This window comes from Quercus lobata, chromosome 10, assembly GCF_001633185.2.
Source record: "Quercus lobata isolate SW786 chromosome 10, ValleyOak3.0 Primary Assembly, whole genome shotgun sequence".
Classification (NCBI taxonomy): domain Eukaryota; kingdom Viridiplantae; phylum Streptophyta; class Magnoliopsida; order Fagales; family Fagaceae; genus Quercus; species Quercus lobata.
The window spans coordinates 42,926,567-42,942,461 of record NC_044913.1 but is presented as its reverse complement, the minus strand read 5'-3'; positions in this window follow the sequence as shown (position 1 = coordinate 42,942,461).

The following is a 15,895-nucleotide window of genomic DNA, read 5'->3' as shown; positions in this document are numbered from 1 at the left end:
TTTTTTATTTATTTATTTATTTCTGTATTATTTTGTGTAAAGTTTTGGCAAAAAGAAAATAAATTTGGATAAGTAATAAATAAATCTAAAAAAAATTAAGGAGGGTAGAGTGGCTAAAAGAGTGACCAGTTTTAGATAAAAATAAATGTAAGAGTTTGGTGGCATTTATTTTGGTATCAGAGGTTGTTACTTGTTATTGTCTAAGGTGGGAGTAATTCTTTTTATTTACTCATTAAAATCTTATAATATTTTCATAATAAATTAAGGTGTTATCATATATATTATAAGTCAAAATAAAATAAATTAAATTATTCGAAGTCTATGCCAACAAAAAAATAAAAGTATTATAAAAATGTTGAGAAATTTGTTGTATTTCTTGACTTTTTTAAATAAGAGATTTCATTTATTTATTTTTTATATGTCATTTTTTTTATAGGAAAAATGGCTTTGTTTTTCTGCTCTAGCGTCAGAGGGGCAAAGGACTTAACTTATAGGGGTATATAATTTGCCACAATTTTGTACCACAACTCATCATATGGTGAGTTATGATTGGTAAAAATGTGATTGGGGACCATATGGAAACACATTTTTACTAATTATCACTCATCACGTGACGAATTATAACATATAATTGTGGCAAAATATGTGTCCCTAGCATTTCTTCCTGACTAATAGCAGTACTTAAAGGTCCTAACCCCCACCCCCAGCTCCGTCAGTGCCTCTAAATAGAGTAGCTGAAGGAAATGTGCAACTGGGGTGGTGTGCCCGAGGTTACAAAGCAATGGATCATGAGGTTTGGGTTACTTATAAATTTGTATTATTGAACCATGAGATGTATTAATGACCCTTGTGCTATCGATTTGTATTATGGGGGCATTGCAAAGCAAGAAAGCAAGCCAGCAAAGCTCTCTAGAGGCTTCTAGGTCTCTCTTTTCTCTCCACCTCCGTGTGGATCTCCTTCTTCCACCTTTGTGTGGCTCTCTCTTCCACCTCCGTGTGGTACTTCTCCATCACCTTCGGGTGTAGCTGCTCTTCCCAATTTCTTTGTAGGTCCTTCCCCATCAGGTTTTGAAGTTGCCCAATTTACCTCGCCCCATCTAACTCTTCTAACCCACAAACTACCAGAAACACCTTATCCCTCATTGTCACCTACAACTATTGCAAGGGGCTCTTAGTCTTTTGTGCATCTCCAGATACTTGAAGCAAGCGTCAAGCTTATGGTGTGGGTCTCTCAGAATCTTCTCTGGCTCGCTATGGGTCCTTTTCCCTGCAGTGAGTCATATTTGGCTACTCGAGACCTTGTTCGCTACTGTGTTCATGCAATCAACTATAAGTGGTGCTAGTCCACCATTGTCATGAGAAGCTTGGGCTAGAATTGTCGAGGCATATGCAATGCCTCGACAGTTAGAGCCTTAAGGGCACAAATGAAAGGGATAAACCCAGAAGTGGTCTTTCTATGTGAGACAAAAGCTTATGAGAATCGTATTTTTGAGTTAGGAGCAGTGGATCTGGGTTTCACAGGGAATGGGTTCACTTGGTCTAGACGTTGGGGAAAAAAATTCAATTAGGGAGAGGCTTGATAGGGGTATTACTAATATTTCTTGGAGACTATCATTCCTAAAAGCAAATTATCCATCATCTAGGGGCAATTAAATCAGACCATTGCCCAATTCTATTGGATACAAATCATGCTAATGGCTACTCTCCAAGATGATTTAGATTTGAGGTGGCATGGACAAGGGACCCTTCCTGTTATAATTTTATTGAACATGCTTGGAATGAAGAGGTAAGGAGCTCCGGGTGTTTCAAATTATGTAGAAAGCAACAGTCAACCATAGAGGCTCTAAAGATATGGAACAAGAAAGTCTTGGGAATTGTCAAACCAGAATCAACAATCTAATTCAAAAGATTAAGGAGATTCAAATGCTGGAGTGTACAGGGGAGAATTGCAAAATAGAAGCCAGCCTTCGAGCCGAGTTGAGTGAGTGGTTATCAAGAAGTGAAATTCTTTGGAGACAAAATCTAAAGAGATTTGGCTAAAAGAGGGTGATAAGAACTCAGAGTTCTTCCATTTATCTACAATCATCTGAAGAAGAAGAAACTCAATTGATGCTGTTAAATTAGACAATGGAGAATGGATTACAGAGAAGAAGGAAATTAGCTATCATTTTGTGGCCAAATTTATGGAGCTGTTTAGTGAAGAGGAGGTAGATTTTCCTACGGATCTAGAAAATGTAATTTCACCTTGTATCACTGTAGAGGAAAATGCCAAGCTGAGCAGAATACCAACGCAAGCGGAGATTAAAGATGTGTTGTTCCATATAGAAGCACAAAAAGCGCGAGGGTCGGATGGGCTTCCTATGCTCTTTTACAAGAAATACTGGAAGATTGTGGGGGACATCGTAATCAGTGTGGTTACAAATTTGTTTTGAGACTGGAAAACTTCTTCATGAATTTAACAATTCCTTTATTGTACTTATCCCCAAAACCCAAAGCCTTACATCCATTAATCATTATAGGCCTATTAGCTTATGTAATATTATTTATAAAATTATTGCTAAGCTAGTTGTATCCAAATTGAGGCCTATTTTGTACAAACTCATCTCTCCTTGCTAGTCAGCATTTATACCTGGTAGATGGATAATTGAAAACCAGATGATAGTGCAGGAAATGTTACATGGCTTCAAGAGGAGAAAAGCCAAGGATGGGTTGATGGCCATAAAATTAGATCTCCAAAAAGCTAATGATAGAATTAATTGGAGATTTTGCAAACAGTGCTAAAAATTTTTTGGGTTTAATGAAATATTTATGAAGTGGATAATGAAGTATGTCTCTTCAGTATCTTTTGCAGTTCTTGGTAATGGGGTAAAGTCCAGCCACTTCATCCCCAGCAGAGGGTTAATGCAAGGGGACCCTCTATTCCCTTACCTCTTCATTCTATGCCAAGAAGTTTTATCTAGGATTTTGGAGAAAGAATGTGTAGAAGGAAGAATTAGTGGTGTGATAGCCAGCATAGGCGGACTAGCTATCACACATGTAATGTATGCTGATGATATAGTGTTGTTCTCAAAAGCAAAAAGGAGTGAAGCTATGTCAATCAACAATTGCCTAGATAAATATTGTAAGTGGTCAGGCCAGCTCTTAAACAAGAATAAATCTGTAGTTACCTTTTCAAAGGCCACCCAAAAGTCTTCCAACCGATATATAAAGCAAGTGTTGCAGATGAAACAACTTCAAAAGGATGCCATTTACCATGGAGCACCTTTGTTCCTCGCAAATGTTTCAACAAGGGATTTTAAATTCCTACAAGAAAGATTAGAAGCTAGACTGAAGGGTTGGAGGAGTAAGTGTTTATCTTGGGCTGGTAGATGCACCATGATCAAGTCAGTAGCTCAAGGCTTGCCTACTTACACAATGTCAACTTTTGATGTTCCTTCAAAAGTATGTGAAAAATTAGATACCATGACAAGGAGATTTTGGTAATCCCAAAAAATCCAAATGGTAGATTTCTAGCATGGAAAGCTTGGGATAATTTGTTCCAACCAAAAAAAGGAAGGAGGGGTGAAGTTTAAAAAGAGCAAGGATTTCAACATGGCATTGATTGCCAAATTAGCTTGGATGATTGCATCAAAAAGAGATAGCCTATGTATGAGACTTCTCAGGAGTAAATATAAAGTTAGGCAGGATTGGCTTCAAAAAGATCCAGTCAAGAATGGTTCTCCAATTCGGAAAGCCATTGAGAAAGCAAAGAGCTTAGTTGCTAAAGGTGCTTGCTATCTTGTAGGGGATGGAAATTCAATTGATGTGTGGTCAGACCCTTGGATTCCATGCGTACAGAATTTTAGACCAAAGTCGAGAGATGATTCTGTCTAAATGAATCATTTGATGGTATCAAGTCTTATTAATCCTTCCTTGCATTGTTGGAAGAGGGACATGCTGACTGAGTTATTTGATGATAATTCTGTCCAAGCCATTTCAAGAATTCCTATCCCATGGAGACAGATGCCTGACAAGCTAATATGGACAAAGGATCACAAAGGTATGTTCTTGGTTAAATCTGCCTATAGTGTAAGTCAAGCTCATAGTGGGAATTCCAACACTTCCAACCTACCTTGGCAAAAACTATGGAAGATTAAAGTCCATGAAAGAGTCAAAATGTTACTTGGAGGATTGGAGGTAACATTCTACCAACAAAAGACAATCTTCAACAAAGATTGGGGATAGATGAAACATTGTGTGTGTTGTGTGAGGAGACAGTGGAATCTGGCCAACAATTGTTTTTTAACTGCCCTGTGGCAGGGGCAATATGGTTTGGATGTTGGGGTATATATGTTGATAAACTGAATGTTTCTAGCAATCTAGTCTATCTAGATATAGTGAAAGTGATTCTGGATCCTCCAATCCAGCCTATGCCTTCTAGTCACCAATCTAAGGAAGTGGCAGAGTTATGTGCTTTACAAATGGCCTTAAGAGCGGACTTCATTTGGATCCTTAGAAATAAGATCATGCACGATGGTGGACAGGTTAATATCACAGCCCATATTCGCAATCTCAAAAATAGAGTTAAAGAGTTTGTGTTGGCCTTAGAACAATCTAAGGATTTACAAGATAGCAAGGTAATCTCCCGGAAACCCCCTTCTGCTGGAGTTATCAAACTTAATGTTGATGCAGCAGTTCAAAAAGATTTTACTTCCTTGGCTGTTATTGCTTGAAATAATGTTGGAGAGGTCATTAAAGGTTAGGCTAAAGTTTATGAAATATGTGACCCTGTACAAGCTGAAGCAGCTGCCATTCTATGGGCATTACAAATCACCAAGGCAGAAAATATGGAGAGAACTGAAGTGGAGGGTGATGCTAAAAGTTTTTTTGAAGCAATTAAAGAAGGCTACTCCACTGCGGCATGGCCTATCCAAGCTATAATTTGTGATGTTGTAGACTTTAGCAAAACTTTTGATAATTGTAATTTTAACTAGGTTAGGAGAGAGTTTTAACACTTTAGCTCATAATTGTCTAGCTAAATTTGCATTTGTAGATAGGTCTTCTTTTTGTTGTAACTCGCATATTCTTCCTACTGCAATTTTGGATGCTTGCAAGAAGGATGCTGCGTTTACTTTGTTTTAATAAGAAGCTCGGATTATTAGCCAAAAAAAAAAAAAAATCAATTTGTATTATTGACCCATGAGATGTAAGGCTCTTATATCATGTTATTGCTATAAATAAGTAAACCAAATTCCTCTGTTTAATGTCGATTCATCCACACTTCCATTCCTTGTAGCTGGGGGAAAAGGGCCTCTTTATTCAATGGAGATCCTTTTTGTTAACATAAGACCCAGCATGATTGTCTTGATCATTAATTAGTGTTGATTGCAAACATCAATATAAAAAAAATAAAAATAAAAATTGAAGGACAAGAGAAGATATAATATTTGGAAGCAACAATATAGAGTCATGTTTTGAAGAAAATCATAGAGTGAGATCAAGTTCCAAGTTTAGTAATTTAAGGTTGGAGAATAACACATTACAATATTGGGCTTGAAAACATCAATTGGATTATTAGTCCTAGTTTGATTGACCTTATGAATCATTGATGATTGGCATGAATAAAATTTTAAATGATCAGTTCATGATGATTTGTTTTGGAAATGATTGAAGAAATTGCGACATTCAAAGTTTATATTTATTTGGAAAGAAGATTTCAAAATTTTGGCGAGACCAAGAATGAGTTTCATTCAAGTGAATGGATCTGGTTTAATTTTTATTGTCAATTAATTGTTAATATTTTTATGAATTTTCCTAATTTTAGAAGCTACTTCTTTTTTTATTCCTTTAATTGCAAGTGTTTTTAGTACTTTCTTAATCTAATTACAGTTTTTTTTTTCTATGGCACTGTATCAATTAGAATATGTTTGTAAGAATATTTTAACTTGGAAAAAATAAGTTTCTAAAACTTTTATACAGGCTTGCAATCTATAAAATAAAAATAAAAGTCTACTATATTAATAAAATTTTAGTCATATTATTGTTAGATTCTAGAGTTTATCCTTGTGAATTTAAGTAATCTTTTATTATTTCAAGAGTTTACATATAGCTAAATGATATATAACTTACTAAGGTTTATGTCCTACATCATTTACACTGCATTTGGTTGGGGTGAAAACGAAAGGGGATGGAAAATGGGAGAGTGAAAGTGGAGAAAACTAAGTTTTCTCTTATTTGGTTGGGAGGGGAAATTTGGGGAGAAAATGGGCGGTCTTGGATATTTTTCACCCAAGCCTACCAAATCTTATCTCTCCAAATCAGAGAGAAGACTAGAGAAAAGTGAGAAAGAATTGTGAATGATGATTTCTTCCCTTACTATTACAACACCTATTTCTTTTCCTTCTTTCTTTTTTCTTTCATTGATTATGCTTTTTTTTTCTCCTATTATTTGTCTTTCGTTATTCACCGATTTTATTGCCTCTCTCTTTTGATGTAATCACTTTTTCTCATTGGATAAGTTTTTTTTTTTTTTTTTTTTTTAGAAACAAACTAACTATTAAACTTAAACACACACACACACACACAATTACACTCTCTCACCAAGTTCAAATATATTACTTAATCAAAGTACCACTACAAAAGGGTCTCCTCATTGGATCTAGGTGCGTTTTGTTTATTTTATGTTCTTATTACATAAAGAAAAAATTAATTAAAAAAAAAAAAACCTCCAAAACCATACTCAAGTGGGAGGAGATAAAGGTAGATGGGTAATTTCCAAGCCCTTCCACCCTCTACAATTTCTTTCCAAAATGAGGAAAAAAAAAAAAAATGAAATCACTCCAAATTGTAGGCCTAGGTAGAGAACTTATGGCCCACTCAAATCTCCCCAATTTTTCTCCTCCCAACCAAAACAACCATTTCCTCCTCATTTTCCATCCCCTAATAATCACTCCAACTAAATAGTTACTAATGTTAAATGACATGAGCCAATCTGCCTCAATCCAATTGCTTGGTAATTCCTAGATATTGTTTGACCTCCCTAAGCTGTGCAGTTAACATGGATTCAGTTCGACGGAACTCCACAAGATTGATATGGCCCTAAGTTATTGGGCTAGGCCCAATGGTACTGCAATGATGGTTTCTCCCCTGCATCCTTGATTAATTGCTTCAAGATGAGACGGTGACTTCTTTAATAACACAATTAATAACCAATAAAGAAAGAAAGAAATAATAAATATAATTCAAGTATAATATTTTACAAATTTGAAAAAAGAAAAAAGAAAAAAAAAAACCAAAGAAAACTTAAATATTTTTTTAGCTAGGAGAGTTTTACTACATATATAAAAAAAACAAGAAGAAAATGTAGGTTCCCTATTAGCAATGATTTATTTTAAACCTTCATGATCGGTGATCCCGTACTCTAGCATCATCATCATTATCATAATCATAAATGAGAGTATTCAAATCTCTTTAAGTGTCTGACTATTTCCCTAAGTGTATGTAATCTTTTATTCCCTACACACACTAGGTTATTACAAGGAGGTATCCCATGGATGGCCCTAAGATGTTAGCATGAGATTTTGAACCTAAGATTTCATGCATATCATAAGGCCTTAGAAACCATTAAGTCAACCCCTCAAAATTTTAAAACATTATTATTGACTTAAGCAGTTCCCAACATTACTTGCTCTATGTTGCATCTTTTTGCCTTCACTATGAACTCCTGTTGTTGGAACTTGACATTGGCCATTCTCCTTTGATCCATCTTGAAAAATCAGTAAGTTGTGCCAAATGTGCGTATGTGAGAAAGAGTGAAAGAAGTTGGTTACAATATAGAGCACAACTTTTGAAATGTGCTTCCACTTATATATGCATATATAGAGGAAATACAAATGAATATGACAATATATGATTTGGATAATAAAAGTGTCACCTTTTTTTTTTGGTAAAATTTATTATGAAATTTCAAATAAGCATTTATTTAGTATTAAAAAACTGCCAACAAAGATTAAGACACAAAATCATTGTTCCTTAATACATTATATTGCAATCATTTATGAAAAAGAGAAATCAAAGTTTTTTTTTTTTTAATCTTAGAGATGATGTATGATTGAATTTGTACTAAATGTCATAGCAATGTCTTTTTCAATGAATAATATCAAAGCGTTTGCCAAAAATTCATATTCCATTTTATTGTGAAGGCTAATTTTGACGACATTCATAGTTGAAATTTTGATGGAATGACCAAATAGTTTAGTTCATAGATTAGTATAATTCAATTTTTTTTAAGGTCATTTTTTTTTTTTTGGGGTGTAAAATTGGATGTGTTAAGTTTCTTGGGTTTGCTATTGGTGATTTTGTTGTTAGGCTAATTTTTTTTGGGCTTGCTAATTTTATTTTTGGATTTTAGATCCACAAACTTTTTTATGGCCTCTAAAAAGGGACAATGATATTGTTAGGGGGAGGGGGGACAAGTGTAATTTTATTGAGCCAAATTGACACACTAATATGTCTAGTTGACATGGACATGCTTGACAATTCTCATGGACAAGAAAATAGAATATAAATGCATTTGGGAAGCATAAAGGAAGTTGTATGGAAGCCACAAAAGTTAGGGACTGAATTGATTTATAGCGGGGACTATTTTGACATTATCTTGAAGTTATTTGTACATGGAAATTCTACATTATTTATTTATTAATTATTATAGACAGTGCAATTCTACATTCTTAAGTGTTACGGTTTATAAGAGTAACTGGACAGCATGCTATTGAGATGAGATGCATAAAGTCCATGACAATTACAACAGAAGTCTTTCCAAAGAAATCATATTTTGGTCTTTCACCAATATTTTAAAAAAAATAAATAAATAAATAAATCATATTTTGTGAATGTTATCTCACACACGTGTTTCTTAATGAATTGGGCTTTAGGAAACTTTCCGAATTAAGTAGACACAAGACTGAAAACTTTTGCGGAAACAATATAAAACAAAATCATATTTTCATTTAAAGATCGTTGTACCACACAACCATGGATTCTAAATAGAATAAAATTGCGTACCTCTCTTAGCAACCCAAGCGTGTTGCCTCCCAAGGTATTCACGTCTCTCTCTCTATTTCTTTTGAGTTTTCAGAAGACTGCAGTATCACACAGTAGTTCTGATGGCCAACCACTAAATATGATATTATAAAATCTTATTTTATAGTAGACTTGTAAAACCCTAGAGAGAGATTGGATGTGGGATCCTTAGGGATCTTAATCTTCAGTCGTAGGATTTTTTTTTTTATCAATAACTTTTTGAATGTTATTGACTTATCTTGAAACTCTTTCCAAAATTATTTCTTAATTTTCTCAATCATATCAAGAAAATATCTGAACTTCTACATATTGCAATAATGTCCATCAACACATTGCAACTGACCCCTGAAGATTAGAGAATTACAAATGAGGTCCCATTTCATACAATTTTATATCTATGTCCTTCCACCATACTATATTCCCACAAGCCACTAGGACTGGATAAATATCATTGTTATGTCCCTAGCTTATGTGACCCTTAATTTCTTGATTTCATAATTTCTATTGGACTCCAAAATATTTATAAAAACTCTTTAAATATATATATATATATATATTATATATATATGAAAAAACATTTTTGAAAAATGTCACCGGCCAGTTTTGTTTTGAGTCCAACTTCAATATGAAAATCAACTGAATATACTATCTTCTTTAGAGACTGGTGGATTCATTGTTGAGCATTTATATATTTTACTCATTACATACATAACCCAACGTGTCTGTATATAGCCTTTAAAATTGGCATCACCAGTTGACATTGTCAAAGTTATGTGCATAATAAATAAATATACACAAACCCCTCATGTTTGAGGACAATAGAAAAATTGTGATAGAACAACCTTTTAAATAACAATGATCACTCCATAAGGTGTTCTTGATCGGATCCAATTCAGTGTATGTACTTGTTACATTACACCCACTTGTTTGCTTAAAGTCACTACTTCAATGATGGAGTAAATCATCCTATCATATAGCAGCACAACAAGTGTAGGCTTCAATGGTAATATTCAATTAATATCCACAGCCTAGAACAATTTAATAATATATGAAAAATCATTACTCCCTGTCTTTGGTTCCTTAACCATTAACATGATTTTTCCTACAGAGGTGACATCACATGCCACATTTAAACAATGAAATATACCTATAAAAATTATGAATGTGAAAATAGAATTTTATCATCAAATAAAAATGCACAGTATTGTTTTTGAGGGCACATAATTCTAACAAAGACTTCCTCAAAAAAGAGGGTAGACAGAAGACTTTGGGTCTGGGAGATCTGGTCACGTACAAGTAATCTATATTGGATTTACCATGGCAAGTTAAAAGTCAAGAAACACAATGCATGCTGGGCTTCTACAACTTAAATGGTCAACGCCTTTTTACTTTATTTACACATTATGTACGTTTGTTTCTAAGTTTGGATGCAACTTTCCGTTAAAGTATAATAATAGGCAGCATTTTCCCAACAAATTATAATAGGAAAATTGTTGTTGGTTCATTTTTTTTTTTTTTTTTAAATCTTTAAAAAAGTGAATTTTCAGATTGAAAGGCATTGTTGTCAATTTTGTACCGTACGAGTTGGTACGACTAGAATTTACCGTACTAGAGTCCAAATCGATATGGAAACAGCCATGAATCTTCCCGCCTCAAACACTGAATTGTAACAGTTTGTTTTGGCCATTTCGGGACATTCTGGGCATTTTGGCTGAAAAATACGTTTTGGTACAAATCAGAGAAAAATAAATAAATAAAACAGGAAAAATAAGGAGATGAGAAGAATGGGTTAGCGACTCATTGCCTAATTAATGCTCATGGGCTCTGATTTGTGCTTAATTTCAATTTTCCTTTTGTACCACTTTTTTAATTTGGATCTTGTTTAGCCTCCATAGCAGCTGTCAGCTTGTCACTACAACTTCGTTGCTTTCATCCAACAATTTAGTCAATGATGTCAGATGGGTTAGGTAAAAGTGGAAATTTAAAGCATTTGGCTACCTCTTTTGCTATCTCAAACTCAGGAGATTATGACATTTTACTTTTAATTTTTTTTTAAATTGGTAATATGTCCCTATTTGCAAACTATATAAGAATATGCCCCTATTTCGATACTCGATTATCCTAAAATTGAATTCAATTAAATACTCGATTCGTAGAAAATCGAGTTATGCCCGATCAAACTAAAAAAAAAAAAATAATTGCATGGAACTCGACTTTCAGGAAATCGAGTTCCATGCAAGAAAATTTTCTTAAGTGTGATCGCCGCATATTCAAGCAGCCCTATAGTGACATTTTCAAGCTCTATAGTGACATTTTAAATCCCTATAGCGGCGTTTTCATGCAAATTATTTATTAGTGTGATTGCCCCATGTTCAGGGAGCTCTATAGTGGTGTTTTTAAGCCCTATAGTGACGTTTTTAATCTCTATAGTAGCGTTTTCCTGCAAAATTTCTTTTATAAGTGTGATCGCCCCATACCCAGGTTTAGGGAACCCTATAGTGGTGTTTTTAAGCCCTATAGTAACATTTTAAAGCCCTATAGCAGCGTTTTGGAACTCGACTTCCCTAAAATCGAGTTCCATGCTTTTTTTTTAATAGTTTTATTGAGCATAACTCGATTGTCTACGAATCGAGTATTTCATTGAAACTCGATTTTAAGGTAATCGAGTATCGAAACAGGGGCATATCCCTATATAGTTTCGAAATATGGGCATATTGCTAAATTTTTTAAAAATTAAGGGCAAAAGGCTAGAATTCCCCTCAAACTCAAATCACGTGTGCAACTTTCTTTTTTTTTTTTTTTTTTTTTGGGTGTCCACGGGTCAGGTTGGGTCGGGTTTGTGCCCAACATGGACTTGACCTGAATTTTTCGGGTGGGTGAAAATCAAAACTGAATCCAACCTGTATTAATGGTTAGATCATCCAGTTCGGGTCCATCAAGTTTTGGGTTTGTGTCGTTTAGTTTCAGATTTTGTCATCGATGTCGATATTTCGCCATTGGTGCCGATATTTGGTTGGATCGGTCGAGATTTGGCCAATATTTGGTCGGATCCATCAAATCTGGACTAGACCTCGATGAGATCTTGTCAAATCTCACTAGATCTGGTGGATTTCAAGTAGCTCTTCGTCGAAAAATCAAAAATATCTCCAAATTTGATGGATTGCAATGGATTTCAAGTAGCTCTTTGTCGGAAAACCTTTGGATCTCGCCGGATTTTGTTGATTTTATGGTGAAGTTGGGTGGCTTGGATTTTTAGGGAGGAAACCTACAACCCGACCTGAAGGGATCAGGTTCTGTGGGTGGCGATCCACCGCTAACCATTGGATTGGTCGGTTCGGGTGGTGACAGTATGGTTTTGGGTGGGTCTGGCGGGTTGAGTAGGTTATCGGGTTGTGTGGACACCTCTAGTTTTTATTGTAAATATATTATTTTATATTAATATTGTGGGAACCAGAGATGAGACTGTTAGGCCTTAACTCACTTGGGCTCACAATTTATTTGTAGTGGGCTTGAGGATTTCCTACTCTGGGTCGTTCTTGGCACAGAGACTCAAAACAACACTCAATTTCTTCTTCTCCCTTGACTGTTTTCTCTCTATTTTTTTGAACCCCTTCTTCCTCTCAAACTTTTGCTATTTATAGCTAAGGTTAGTGGGGAGATTATGATTACAGCCTCCGCTAGTGCTATTGAAGGTCCAATATTATTTGATTTAAGTGGGTAATTAGGTGAGAGTGGGGTGCAACAATTATGGTCTTGGAACTTGATTCCAGCTTAGTCGATTGTGCTCGGTAATGCAGTTTCCTGAGCATACCATGATTTTCCCGGACACGGTTCATACGCTTGTTCGGGAAAGCTTATGCCGAACATTTCTCAGAATTCAAGACCCAAAACTCATTTTTACGCTAAGGCAGTTTCAAGAAGGGCTTAGGCCAATTGGGCTGTTCCGTTGGGCCTGGGCCCAAGGGCCCATATGGGTCTTGGGATCTCGATGCCATACAAATATATTAGAATAAAGTATAATGACTAATATATTAAACTTATACAAAATATTTGAGTTTTAACAACTTGTAATATATAATGGTAAATTCAAAATAGTACATCAGTATTAATTGGTGTCAAAATATTTATTTTCTTTAACCAAACCAAAACTGTTTCTAATACAATATTAACTAGTTGGCTTTGCTATAATTGCTTTCATTTTAATTTTTTTAATATGCGATATAAGTATTATTGATGTATTTTTTTTTCTTAAGAGACAAAGTAATAATATTGATGTGGACTATACTCTTCGCTGGGTTGACTTTTTATTCTTACAAATAAAAATGGTTCTATATAGTAAAAGCTTTGTCACGTACGTGGGAGGTTAAAAAAAGTCAAATAATTCATCCATACGTTTTTGTATATCCTATACCCAACATATAAATCTAGGTTAAATACAAATAAATTATATCATGCAAATATGTATAAAAGTAAATAATACCACGATATGATGACTCAGGAAAACCAATGAAACTAACCGTTTCAAGGTAAAAATCTGGGGAGAATTTGATCTAACTATCTTTAAGGTAAAGTAAATCTACTATAAGAGAATTGAAGTTTTTACAATTAGATTAACTCTAAATATATTATTACCTCATGTAATAGCTTATTGACACGACCATGTGTAAGCTCTGAATGCACAAACTCCTTCTCTTCTTGGATTTACATCAACACAAGCCACCTTGCTTGTGACTTTGAGATCTCACTCAAAGGTTTTAGATCACTATCAATAATGATCTTGATGCAACAACTATGTTCTACCAACGCTTGATTGTAGTTCTTACTCCGGTAGATTCTTGTGTAGTTAGAAGGTATAAAATCTCTTAGATTTCACAAAGAGTAACACACAAGTCTTCCAAAAAATTCTTCAAAACATGGTGAGGGTTCCCTTTTACATGTGGAGAAGTTTAGATGAAACCCTAAATGTTTTTGTGAGCTTAGGCTTGTTTAAAAATCTGCAAAAAAAAAAAAAAAAAAAAAAAAAAAAAAGTGCCTACAATTCTCGATCGATCGAGCCTTGATTCTCGATCGGTCGAGCAAGGCAGAATCACACTCCCTTTTCTGAACTCAACTAGACTTGAACCTTAAAACACCCACATTTAAACATTGCCTAAAACCTAGTCTAGACATGTTTTGTTCTTGGTTTGCCAACACAATACAAATGTAATTCTAAATATTCAAATCTAAATCTTTAGAACTTAACAATCTCCCCCTTGGTAATCCGTGAAAAAACACACATAAACAATGAAATGCTTAAATCTAAATACCAGCCCAAATACAAAATATTGCCCCAATACAATCCTTACACAATTACTAACTATTAGTTGCTAGTATAAATAGCAGCTATAGAAAGAATTAACTTGTAAATTCTTGAAACATTGAAAACAAACCATAAAAGTATGTGTGGAAGATACAGTATAAACAATCTAAATCAAAATATGAACTTTGAATTCACAAAACATATAAATAGACAATGAACACATCAATATGAATAACCTCATCATCATCAACTATCATAATCAATAACCACATCACATCAATGTTTATGAACCAAAGACATAAACAGATATAAACATAGAAATATAAATGATAGGCCAAAAATGAATTGACCCCTTGTGATAAATTAATTGATTAATTAGGCAAGTTTATTTATTAATCAAATTAACATGCAAACGCGCGGTAGCACAAACAAATCACCAATAAACTAATTATGCAGCGGAAAACAAATAACACGGTGATTTATTTACAAATGGGAAAAACCTAACGGCAAAAACCCCATCGGGTGATTTTCAGGTCACCACTCCTGAAATTCCACTATTATCACAACAAGCGGTTACAAGTAAAGGAATCCCAGTACCTTATACCAACCTACAGTTGAACCCTTACCCCAATACCCAATTGGACTTGTTCTGTAATGACAATTTCCCTTTTCGCTGCATGGCTCCCAAGTACTTGACTAACCAATTGCGCGGATCCCAGTACGCGACTTCAATCACCAACTAGAGAAGGTTGTTGGCTGCAAAGTTCTTCAGTTCATCCACAAGATGAAGATCAAGAAGATGTTTGGTCACAAAACTCTAAGGTGCACATACACAGTAACTTCATCAGAAGAGATGAACAATAGCGAAACTTTGACTTCGGTCACAATTTACTTGAACAAACTATTCTCAAAACTTGTGCAACTTGTGAACACTTTGATGACCCTTAAAATAATCATTTTATATGTCTAGGATTAGAAGAAAAGAAAGCTCAAACACATAAAATCATATTAGAGTCAAAACAGAACTAGAATTCTGTTTTTCATAAAGCTCGACAGATAGCTGTCTGTTGAGGTGCTGTCGAGCAGTTGTCGAGTTTTAATGAACAACACTTCTTCAGCTTGAATCTTGAACAGACTTGCATGTCTTCAACACTTGATCTTGAACACAGTTTTTTGAAGTATTAAACACATTCTAGATCTACCAAAATACAAGTAAAGTGTGTTTTGTCAAAGGATAAACCAATTACATAAAATAGTGACATATGTTCCTAACAAGTGAACCACATATATCCTAACAATCTCCCCCTTTGGCAATTTGTGACAAAACCACAACAAACAAATGAACATATGAGAAAAGTCATAAATCACTCAACTCATATTCACTTGTTGAATACAATAAAATCTATGATAACACAAACTCTTGAAAATTTTGTAAGAAAAGAGTTTATGGTAAGTAGATTTTGACAACCTGTATTTCTGAAACACTTTAAACAAAACTCATCAATGCATCTTTGTGTGAAATAGAAATAATAGATT